The sequence below is a fragment of the Bubalus bubalis genome, chromosome 13 (genome assembly GCF_019923935.1).
Source record: "Bubalus bubalis isolate 160015118507 breed Murrah chromosome 13, NDDB_SH_1, whole genome shotgun sequence".
Lineage (NCBI taxonomy): Eukaryota > Metazoa > Chordata > Mammalia > Artiodactyla > Bovidae > Bubalus > Bubalus bubalis.
The window spans coordinates 70,019,234-70,032,172 of record NC_059169.1 but is presented as its reverse complement, the minus strand read 5'-3'; the positions used below and the strand labels follow the sequence as shown (position 1 = coordinate 70,032,172).

General features: G+C 33.0%; 1 long non-coding RNA gene across 2 annotated transcripts in view; it reads right to left on the bottom strand.

Moving 5' to 3' along the window:
* Nucleotides 1–12,939, bottom strand: part of LOC102413401 — a 51,255-nt gene that overhangs the window by 15,194 nt on the left and 23,122 nt on the right. The window contains exons 4-5 of one of the 2 annotated variants that reach the window (XR_006543810.2): nt 11,019–11,082; nt 7,819–7,938 (exon numbers count right to left, since the gene is read on the bottom strand). This is a non-coding gene — a long non-coding RNA (uncharacterized LOC102413401). Of the gene's footprint in view, nt 1–2,697; nt 10,656–11,018; nt 11,083–12,939 lie in introns of those variants that run through there. The other variant, XR_006543811.2, reaches the window with a different exon arrangement.

Genomic DNA, 12,939 nt, shown 5'->3' with positions numbered 1-12,939 from the left:
TTCAATGTTTTGATTTGATTTGGATTACTTTTACCGAAATAATCACTCAAAATAAAAATTTACTGGCCTATTTCCCAGAGGGACAAATAAACATTAACAAGTGTGCAAAGGCTGATGTTCCTTATTGTATTAACTCTCTATGAAGAATCTCTATAAATTTGGAAGCAAACCATAGTAGTCTGAAAGCTAATTGAATTGTAAAAACTAAGAAGCCAGCATTAAAAGATGTTGTAAAAATCATCTCAGCCAATTCATAGCACTATTTACTCAAGCCTCAACTATGATGTGGGCTCAAAAGATTAGCAACTATACTACAGAATTGTTTCCTGTATGTTTGATGACAGATGACAACTCAATCCAGTGCCAATTTCAGAGACTGATCTTCCTTGGGAACACTCCACCTAATAACTGAGCACCTACTGTGTCTGGTAAGGTAATAAAATCTCCAGTTGAAGGTACATATAAAGAATTCCAAAAGCAGTGATTCTAAGCCCAAGTTGTGGCTCTGCAGTCTTATGAAAAATCCAAGCACCCTAGGAAATAGACATCAAAGAATGTCCCATTGACACTGAGTTAACTGCCCTCTCAAAACTGTGATTTAAGAATTTCTCTAGAATTGGCCCCTTCTTGTTTATCCAACGTCTTCAACTTTATTCTCCTTTGAAGTTTTAAGAGGAAAATGAAAACTTAATGATCCAGTTCTATATTGGATTTATTCAACAGCCTTGATAAAGTATTCCTTCTTGAAAACAAATGCCAACTTGTTTTTAGTATTTAAAATTTATGTTCCAACTTTAGTAGCTCATTAACATTTTCATAGTTTTAAGACAAGTGAGACATATTTCTCTAAACCTTGATCTTCAACTTTTCTTATATACTCAGTTAAGATAATGGTTTTCAGTAAAAACTGTCCTAAAAAGAATCCAGAAATTTCCCTAGTGTCCTTTAGTCAGATAGTTAGCACATGTGCTCTTAAAGGCAAGTTTGTTCAAGCTGATGTACTGATTTTCTTCATCTCAAACGTTATGTTTAAATCCTACTCCTCCCTCCAATTTCATCCCTCTTGGGGTCTCTGGTAAAGCAGTCCATTTCCATAATGTACACTTCAACAGTTGGCAGAAAATCCTTACTTAAGAGTTTACATTTGCACCCCCTTGAAACTTCATCTCCTCAGTTTTGCCCTTCTGTATTTTGCAATACAGAATAAAAAGGTCTCAATATTGTTCTTTTTCAAGCAAGCTTCTCAATACCTTCAAGAACCCCTTAGGACATTTGCTATCTCTGCATAAGGCCTACACAAGCCACACGCACCAAGACTTTCAATCAACAGTGGTTTGGGGGAACAAGTGTTTATTAGCATACAGCAATAAATTATAAGCCTAAATAAATGAAGAATTTTCATGCTAGTTTTGAAACTTGTTGGACTTTTACCTAAATTCCAAATCATCTAATTTGGTTACCCCCAAAAACGTTTGCAATTCCCTTTATTACTGTCTTAAAAGAATTTAATATCTTAAGAGAGAAGTAAACTCATCACAAATGTTTTCTGAAGAGTGTAACTGTGGAAATTTAGTCATCAATTTTAAAAAATCCAAATCCCTTGAGTTTTATAACTAAATACACCTAAAGAGTTATATTTTAAAAACTGGCCTGAGGGCTTATGATGAACTTGAGCATTTTTGGGTGCTTTCCCTTTTTTCAAGGATACAATGCCAACTGAAGTGGTGACAAAACTAGCACAACAGAGGGTCTAACGTGACACCTGCACCACAGGTGAGTTCTGGAGCAAACAGCCCTCCTCTCAGGCAGATTTTAAACTCCCAAGTTTCTTTAATTGACTAGCTAAATTGTCATATTCTAAACTACTTTTAAGAGTTTTAAATTATAAAATACTGAAATGTGAGAAAAACAGACTGAGACAATTTTTGCTCTCTCAACGGGTTGCTGTAACAGGTCATACATTATGAATTTGTGTGTCATGTTTACATTCTGATAACCATAGTCATGTTTCAATCCAAATTTCTTAGTGTTTTGTGAATATCGAATGTGAATATCATAATTTTAGAACACCAGCTCAGCTTTTTGATAAATTTGATGTAATTATTGGGGTACAAACAGCACAGGATTTAATTACTATACTGGTCTTAGATTTTCTTCAGCAAATCTTGAACAGTACAATTTTTAGTAATTATTTCTCTCTCCCAATTAAAATCCTTCAATGACCTCCCCTGTCTCAGAAAGGCTCTCAAACAATGGAAAGGTACTGGGGATGACAGGCAGGTGTGGAAGAGGAAGCCAGATGGCAAACAAGATGCATTTTTCCTCAAGTATCTTGAGGAAGTTCAAAAACTTAAGCATTTTTACAGTAAAATATTATGGAAGAGATGATAAGATTGGTGGTTTTTACCTATATAGTTGACTCTTGATCAACAAAGGGGTTAGGGAAGCTAACCCACCTTGTAGCTGAAAATCCACGTACGTGCTTGTGTGCTAAGCCACTTGTCGTGTCCGACGTAGCCCACCAAGCTCCTCTCAGTCCATGGGATTTTCCAGGCAAGAATACTGGAGTGTTGCCATGCCCTTCTCCAGACCACCTTCCTGACTCAGGGATCAAACCCACGTCTCTTACGTCTCCTGCACTGGCAGGCAGGTTCTTTACCACTAGTGCCACCTGCATAACTTTAGTCAGCCTCTACACCCACGGTTCTGCATCCTCAGATTCAAACAACTGTAGATCGTGTAATACTATAGCATGTATTTATTGAGAAAAATAAAGACTCCCATAGTTCAAACCCACATTGTTTGGGGGTCAACTGTATTTTAGATAAACGTCAAGAAAAACCTTCTGAGCCAGCAGCATATCTCGTCTCTCTTCTAGAGGGTGATGTTCTTTCCAGCTCCTGGCATAGTTACAAATTAGGAAATAAATTTGCTAATCCAACTATACATTTAGAAGGAAATAACATACTGTTAATAATAGTAATTCTCACTGGATGATAGAAATATACTTTTTAAACAGAATTTTTTGCCTTTTTTGAGGTTTCTATGCCTATACATTAGTTCTATGGTGGGAAAAAGCTAAAAACTTTTTAAAAAAGAAAATCCTTTTAAGATCAGAAAGTCAGTTTCGCTGTGCTATTAAATCTCTATAAACCAGATTTGTTTTTCTTTAGTTTATTAATATAGTTCCAAAATTAAAATAGACAGCCACTCCTTTTCTTATACTTACCTTTTCAGGTTTTGGGGGCTGGAAGACTGGAGAAATGACAGCAAAGCTTTTCAAGAAACAGAGTAGACTGCTCCCCCGAGGCAGATTTAAAACTTATTTGATTTTTGAAATTACCTGTAGTTCTTCCCCAAATAGTTAATTCTTCATTTTCACTTCTCAAGTTCCTGAACCCATAAGAACTTAGGTTTTCCATTTATGGACTTCCAAAGCAGATGATTAAGTGGTAAGGCTGCTTCAAGTATTTTGATTTTTCAAGAATCTTTTCCCAACACCACTCCCCAAATCATACATGTTTATTTATAATATAAAAAAATAAGATTTACCTCACACCATAATACACCAGTAGTAACGTTTTAGCATATGTATTCTTCTAATGATTCATACTATGTGGTAACGTTTTTCACATAACGAGGAAGTTTCTAGCTCATTAAATACTCATTACATTATTTTAAATAGCTGCACAGTATTCCACTCAGCATATTAATCAGTTTATTACTGGACACTTTAAAAACTCTTCCAATCCTCTAATATTATAAACAATACTACATAAACACATGGACTTCTTAAATCGCTCTATCAACAGCGCTTACCATATTAGCAAAGTGAAATAGAGAATCCATACTTTTAAGAATTAATCCTTTTAGTGTGCTAAAATCCTAGAAATATGACTAGTCCACACTGTATGTGGTATATATGTTTTCATATAACTGAGAAAAAAATCAGCTGTATCATTTGTCAGCATAAAATTCATATTTGAACTTTGGGTGTTCTGAAATTCTGGATGTCTTAGTCTACCTGCTTTTTGTTTTGTTTCTCAAGTTTAAATTTTTTTCATTTTGTTTCTTAAGTTTAAATATTTTTCTTCATATTGTCAATACGTTTATAAAAGATATATATACATGAATAAATGAGGTGAAATTAATGATAGAAATGCTGTATTTCTTTGTTAAGTGAGAGAAAAAGGTTAAGAGCTACAGGGATAAATTTTTTGTAACATGGGAAGGAGGGATAATGCCAAACTATTAAACTCATGGAACATTCAACATAGTGCATTTAAAAACTGTACAGGAATAAATTGGGGAAGAATTGGGGTGGTGAAACAGCATAAATAAGGGCACTGAAATTAGAGACAGAAAAACAGATGGAGCAGGACTAGTTTGCTTGAAAAAAATGGAAAAACTTCAAGGTTAGGGCAAGATCATGAGGTACAATAAGTCTGAATTTTATCATATATGCAAAAGCTGTGCATTAGGAAGATTAAATTAGTTGGACATACCATAGGGGATGAACACTTTCAGGCAAGTTAAGTCCTTAGCTAAAATGCTAACAGAGTTGGAATAAGTGAGAAAAATGGTGGCAATTACTAGAATGGAGGAATCAATTTTGGTTCGTTTGAGTAAATTACAAATATGTCATTTACTCATTTAGCTAGCTTTGACTAGGCTAAACTGAGCGAGTAAAAACAATTTCAGAGCCATCAAAACACAATTCATAAAAACCTTATCATCACACGTATACCTATTAACCAACCATTTAAACATTTTACATTCTAAATGGTCTCACATGGAGGTTCTGAATCAGATCTTAAAAAAAATACTCTTATCTACAAAGGTCAAATAGGCTGAGGCTCACATAACCCTCAAGGTAGTTTTAAAGAAGGAAGGAAAATATGTTAAGCTAAGAGCTTAAACAGCCGTAAAATTTGGCTCCTAGAAACTTTAATTTATGAGCTATTATTCTCTCTTGTATAGTTGATCACAGCCATCCAAACCTTCTTGCTGCTCTTTTTAGTAAGCACCAAAAACGTTTCAGCCTCAAGGTCTCTGTAGGTGTTATTTCATCTGCTTGAAAGGCTCTTCTCCCAGAAACCTAGAGGTTTGCTCCTTTAGTTTTTAGGTCTTCATTCAAATGTTATCTTTGTGAGGAATTTTCTGACCACACTATTGAAAAACACATCTGCCTGCCTGCCTTCCAAACCTGTTTAACCCATTCCTCCCACTCCCCTTGCTTTATTTTTCTTCATAGAACTTACCACCACCTGACATACCACATATTAGCGCCTATCAGTTTTTTGTGTATTCTATCACCCATGCCTCACTCCCAAAATTGTAAGCTCTATAAGGGCTGGAATTTATCTGCTTTGTTCAGTGCTGATCCTCAGTGCCTGTAATAAAATTTGTAGTCCTCTCTATATAAATGCTTCAAATCTATTTAATGCTCTTTGTTAAACATAAGACAGAAAAGACATTTATGGAAATACAATATAAAAATCTGCATAGACTATGTGAAAATCTACAAATTATCTTAAGAAATGATGTACCTACACTTTCTGTACTTCTAACTATGGGGCAACGCTTTGTTGTTTCACGCTAAAATGGCATTTAAGTGATCACATGGAAACTTTAAAAAAAAAAAAAAAAAAGAAAACAAACAAACAAAAATATCCCATAGTTTACTAGCATATGTATTAAAGTCCAAAGGAAAAAAAAAGTTTTAGTGGTGCTGTAAGAATTAATATCTCTGAAAATATTACTTTCATAAATATAAGCATTTCTAAAGATTATAAAATAATGAGATGTGGAAATAAGAAAACTTTGGAGTGATTTTAAAATTTCTACTACTTCCTAAAGATTAATTAATGCTAAGCGGTTAAACTATAAAATGATATACAGAATAACTTTAATAACAAGTTAATTAAATTGAAGAACATTTAGTGTCTCAAAATCTAATCCTATAGCATAAACAAGATTCTCTAGACAGTTTACATTTTTGCAAAACATGAATGTAATCATAAGAATATAGTAATATAATTCTTATTAAGTAATAATATAGTCTTATAATAAGAATATAGTAAGTATCAGATTATTGAAGTTAAACAGAATTAAGGGGAACCTATACTCATCAATATGCTAATATAAATGTATTATTCATGTATTTTTATATGAATCCCATGTATTAATAATCAAGAAACAGACCCATATAGAAGTTATAAATGTTGAATTTAGTTTCAGTATAATACAAACAAAAACTCATCAACTAATTTATCACACTGCACAGTAATTTTAACATAGCAAGTTTAAACTTATTTATTTTGCCAACATTTTTTTCACTGCAAATAGCCTAAAAAAAAAAAAAAGATATCAGAAATCTCTGGGATACATTTTATAAATAAGCCAGGTAAGAACATAAATTCTTAAATTCTACTGGAGAAATTAATTCTCCATTAAAGGAGCTCAAACAAAAATAAGAAATCCCTGATAAGAGGTAAGAAAATAAAAATGTTTAGCTGGAAATGTACTGATGATGGTCTTCCAGACATGCAAGTGTTTGGGTTGGCCAAAAAAGTTCCTTCGGTTTCAAAGTAAAACGACTCATCTTTCATTTCTCCAAGAACTTTACTGAACAATGTATTCCTCATTTTGTTCCACTACCTTCTGCCATTTTTCAGGCAACTTCATAATTTCATCTTCCCCAATTTTTTTTATCTTTTTCAGCAAAGATCTGTTCCAGGTGTCTTTCATAGCCTTTCAGGGAACTGAAATTTTATTAAGAGAATTTTGTAAAAACTTTAAATGGAAAACAAAAAGGTGCAATGTCTGGTGAATACAGCAGATAAATCAAAACCTTCCAGCCAAATTGCAACAGTTTTTGCCTGGTCATCAAAGAAACATGCAGTCTTGCAGTATCCTCATGAAAAATTACGCATTTTCTGTTGACTAATTCTGGACATTTTTCGTTGAGTGCTGCTTTCGGTTGGTTTAACTAGCAACAGTACTTTGAATTAACTGTTTGGTTTTCTGGAAGGAGCTCGTAATAGAGGACTCCTATCCAATCCCACCATATACACATCACCTCTGGATGAAGACTGGCCTTTGGTGTGGTTGGTGATGGTTCATTTCACTTGTCCCATGATCTCTTACATTCCACATTATTGTATGGTATTCACTTTTTAATCACTCATCACAATTTGTTTTAAAAACAAACAGTTTTCGTTATGTTTCAGTAGAGAATTGCACATGTCGAAATACAGTCAAGCAGATTTTTCTCTCAACTTATGTGGAACTCAAACATCAAAACGATTAACATAATCAAGCTGGTGCTAATGATTTTCAACGCTTGATTTGGATATTTTCAGGATGTTGGCTATCTCCTGCATGGTAGAACACTGATTGTTCACAATTTGATCACTATCAACTTTAACTGGTCTACCTGAACGTGGAGCATCATCCAGTGAGAAAATCTACAGCATGACACTTCACAAACTTTTAACACATTTAATCAGTCTCAGCACTTTCTCCACACACTGCACAAACCTTTGTGTTTCAGCTGCATTTTTACCTTTTTTGAAATAAGCACAATATGCTGAAAATGTTGTTTTCTTCCATCTTCAGTATTAAAATAGCTACACAAAAATGTGCCAATTTTCGTTGTTTCTTTTCAAATGCACTCTGATATGACAATTGTATACAATACAATCTAAGGAAGTTGTTTCAAATGAAGTTTAAAGACAAGTGCTACTAGAAGCAGCTTATAGAAAAAACCAAACGAACTTTCTGGCCAACCCAATAATTGGTCTAAATATTACTTACTAGAGCCAAATCTAATCTCAAAAGATTAGAATATTAATTTTTCTCCTTTTTGCTAATACTCAATGAGAAACAACACTTAGCATAAAACTTTTTCCATGAATAAGGGCTAGTAATATCCACCTGCAAAAGGAAAAAAAAATGATTTAGAATGTCAACTTCTAAATAAATAAAAACACTTAGAGGTCAAAGTTTATTAAAGTGTAATCCTTTTAATCCAGTTATGACTAACCAAGGATACCACTAATGATACTTGGTGGTTTAAAAACACTTTTAATTCTAACAATTAAAAGGACACATGACTAATTGAAGAAAATCTTTAAATATGACATTTAGTCTATGATCAAATTTTCAATTCTATGTTACATATATGTGATCTTAAGATACCTGAATTTGAACACAGTATGTGAAATGAATTGTTCACCTACTAAAATATCCCTCTGGCTATCTCCTGAATACTTGCCTGTAGTCCTCTGAGTTAGCCCCAAACTCAATCCATAATCCAAGTAACAGATTTAAGATGCTCAATACTGGAATTATTTGGCATCAACTTAAACTTGAATGAAAAAGATTAGAATTTTCTTCCAAAGAAGACGGAAAAAATGAAATCTTAATATACACACATATATAACTATTTCTTCTCTGCAAAATAAATGGCCATATTAAGACTAACATGAAAGGGTATAACTTTCATTTTACCATTTGCTCTTTGTATTTCAAAATTACACAAAGATGGAAGTATATTAACCCTTATAAATAAGACTTTAAGTCCTGTTGAGTTACCTAAATGAGTGTTTCATTAGGTATCGACAGGCTATTTCCTGTTCTCTATTAAGAGACTGGAAAGGAGCTGCATACTGCTATAATAAATTTCAATGCAACAGTTTTTCTATACTTTCTTACTCTCCCAATATTTCAATTTTTTCTTTAATCCATTCTCAGGATTCAAGTTTTTATTTAGCCCCAAATGATCCTTTTTCACATCTTGAGCACCTAGATATAAAGGTTTACTTAGTAAAAGTAAAATGCATTTAGAAGGCAGATTAGACAAAATACAATTTTCTAAACTCTGACTTCAAATACATTAAGGAAAATAAAATCAAAATAGAAATCTAATTCCAGGGTTGTTCTGTAAAACACAGAACAACTCTGAAACTCATTCAATAAATATTTCTAAGTATCTACATATTAGTTCCTGAAATATTTTTAATGGAACCAAAAATTATATATTTGTAACAGTCATTCATGAAATGGCTGAGATGAAATAAAGGAAACAGGTTAAAAGCTTGATGAATGATTTTTAAAAGCCCTAAGGCAGCATTACTTCCATGTAAAAGCTGGCATTTGATTCTAGCCAATATAGTGTATTACTTCTTTATTCTGGGGGAAAATTTTGCTGAGAAACAGTGAGACTTTTCTTAAAAATGAGAACTCTCTTATAATAAGTAATTTTCTTTACCTTGAAATTGTAATTTAAACAGAAGATGCTCAAACACAATTCCTTAAGTTACATCTGAAATACTTTAAGGGTTTCCAAAATAGACAATTAAAATTGAAATGATTTTCTAAGAACTGCTTGTATTTTATAGATTTTCTGCTGGGTTACAATTTAAAGGAGTGAGATATTTCTTGTAGAAAATAAGACCAGGAGTATGGTACCTACACAAACACACTCTTCTTATCCTGAACATCAATTTTTAGTTTAATGACTTATTAAACATCAACAAATAAGGAACAAGGTAAAGAAAACATTTTCCTTCAAATTTTAATTAAAATTTTGATTGTTTGCATCTATAAAATTAGTAACTATAATAATTTTTGTAGGTCTTATGCTAAAGTTAAATACTAGATATTAAAAAGGCCAAACAAGGCCTTCATGTTTTTTATTTTACTTACAAACAAGAATCTGTGGCTAAGGATAAACAAAATTTTTTAGTAAAAACAAGAAAAAACCAATATGACAGTATAAAGTCAGAAGACACAGGTTTAATATCTTAATCTGCAAGTGTAGCAGATTACTTGAGTTTCCATTTCTTGAGCTATCCAACAAATATACTGGTCATTTGTAAGGTCTTTCCTACCTTTAAAGTTATGATTAAGTGCATCTTTGAAACATAGGATTTCAGGAATTTAATTCACATATTTGGATACTTTCCCCTTTCCCTTATAACAGAATATTTATTACTAAAAATTATCCTCTAAGTTCTGTTCAAAAATGTATATTTTACAATATATATTTATCCGTGAGATAAGCAAATGTCTTAATTTAAGTACAGAAAGGGAAAAGTAGTATTTCTGTTCTGAAGTAAAAATATTTAAATATAAAAATATTTAAACTGAATATAAATATACATTAAAACAAATTTATTTGATGCTGTATGAGCTTTCAATAAACTCTTGATGGCATTCAACACAATTATTAAATTACAAAACACTTTTAATACACATCTAAAAGTTAGTACTAACTTATTTTTATTCAATCATATAAAATATAACAAGAATATAATACTGAAAATTAATTATCAATAAAGCTGAAAATACATTGGTAATATTAATATACGCTGAAATATGACTGTAGAGTATGGCCAACCTTACTTCAGCAGCACAGTTAATACTGGAGATAATTTTAGAATCTTAACACCAATATTTACGTGCTGCTAAGGCACTGCTGACATTGCTATCATAAAAGCTATGAATAAAAAGAAATATATTTTCTTCAGAAGATCAGATCCTTGTATTTTTGAGGCAGCACAATATGGCCTGCACCTTTTCAAAATCCACAAACCATTATGTGCTGCTACTTTACTCCAAGGTTTTGTTTTTTTTAAACACATGAGCACCTAAAGATATGAAAAAATGTTTCTTTCAGAAAAAGAGGATAAATACATTGAAAAAGCCATGTTTAAAGATTCTAATATTAACATAGCAGATATAAATAGTTATTTCTTGGATGCTTTTGAGCAGCATAATAAAACTTATTCCTACACTGAATATTTAAGGAAAGCCTAATATGTGCGAAGCACACTGCTGTAAGTTAGGAACACAAAGATGTATAATTGAGAAACAGAAAATCATTTTTTTTTCCTGTGTCAACTTACTAAGTCAATACAGTTAAACAGTCAGATTTTTGAATGCATTAAAATATATGAAGTTTTATTTTTCTTTTATAAACAGAAAGCGAATTCATAAAATTTGGTCTTTACCTTTGTAAAAGCATTATTTTACAAACAGCATTTAACTCCTTGCAGTACACCTCTCAAACGACATCTTCATCAAGTAGGTAAGATTTCATGTCAAAGGAAAAATAAGAAATGACACACAAAAGCTAAGCTTCAATAAACTTAAGCTAGTCAAATGCAAACATACTTTTAAAGAGAAAAAAGGAGATCATGTGAAATATTTTAGTAATAAATACAGTAAAAATATATAGGAGGCCTAAAACTTTCTTTCAATTTGTTTTAAAAAACCCAAATATTATTTTACCTTGAATATTTATCTATTAGTTATCCTGTTAGAGTTGGATAACACTTTATATAGGAAGTAACTTTAATAAATGAAGTCTTGGAAAAACGCGTTCATTTTGTATCCAGAGATGAGAAATAAAACAGGAAACCTGTGGTTGTTGATTTTCCTATTCTCTGGTTCTCACTCTTCACCAGATAAGGAAGTATACTCCTAAACAGTTTCCACATACATATGAAATTACTTCTCTCAGAAAGATATCATAAAACTACCACCACTCTGGCTCAAGGTCTGGCAACTTCTTTTACTCCAGTTTTCTAATCACTAAAATGTCTATGCTAAAGCCATACTACATCTATTCTGGACAGGTGATATGCACTTGAAATGTGCCCCTCCCTAATAATATCTAATTGTATATACAAAGCATAACCATCACATATTTCACATTTTTTGTGAATCTTTTCCCATTAAAAGTATATGTAGCTAATTTCTTCTTTCTGGCCTGCACATGGCTTATGAGATCTTAGTTCAGGGAGTGAACCTGGGGCCTCAGTAGTGAGAGCAGAGTCCTAACCCCTAGACTGCCAGGGAATTCCCCTAAAACTATGTATTTGAAACTAAGCCAGGTGTGCCAAACTTGAAAAACGTAAGTGTGAATACTGCAAAATGTAAACAATATTACAAACCTTTTAAAAAACTTCAGTTAGAATGTCTTCACTTACCATTTTTAAAAATTACTTTTAAATATAAATTCTACCATTTTACTTCTGTGGCATTAAGTACATTCACTTTGTTGTGCAACCATCACACCATCCATCTCCAGAACCTTTTCATCCAGAACCAATTGAAACTGTACCCACTGAACACTGCTCACTTCTCTTTACCTCAGCCCCTGGAAACTACCACTGCTTTTTGTCTCTCTGAATTTGCCTATTCTAGGTACTCTGTATAAAAGGAATCATACAGTATTTGTCCTTTAGCGTCTGACTTACTTAACAAGGTTCATCCATATTGCATATGTCCTTTATAAGGACTTTATGTCCTTCTTATGGCTGAGTAGATTCCGTTGGGTAAATGCTACAGTTTATTTATCCACTAATCTGGGAAATAGATGGGGAAACAATGGAAACAGTGTCAGACTTTATTTTTTTGGGCTCCAAAATCACTGCAGATGGTGATTGCAGCCATGAAATTTAGACACTTACTCCTTGGAAGGAAAGTTATGACCAACCTAGACAGCATATTCAAAAGCAGAGACATTACTTTGCCAACATAAGTCTATCTAGTCAAGGCTATGGTTTTTCCAGTGGTCATGTATGGATGTGAGAGTTGGACTGTGAAGAAAGCTGAGCGCCGAAGAATTGATGCTTTTGAACTGTGGTGTTGGAGAAGGCTTTTTAGAGTCCCTTGGACTGCAAGGAGATCCAACCAGTCCATTTTGAAGGAGATCAGCCCTGGGATTTCTTTGGAGGGAATGATGCTAAAGCTGAAACTCCAGTATTTTGGCCACCTCATGCAAAGAGTTGACTCACTGGAAAAGACTCTGATGCTGGGAGGGATTGGGGGCAGGAGGAGAAGGGGACGACAGACAATGAGATGGCTGGATGGCATCACTGACTCGATGGACGTGAATTCGAGTGAACTGAGGGAGTTGGTGATGGA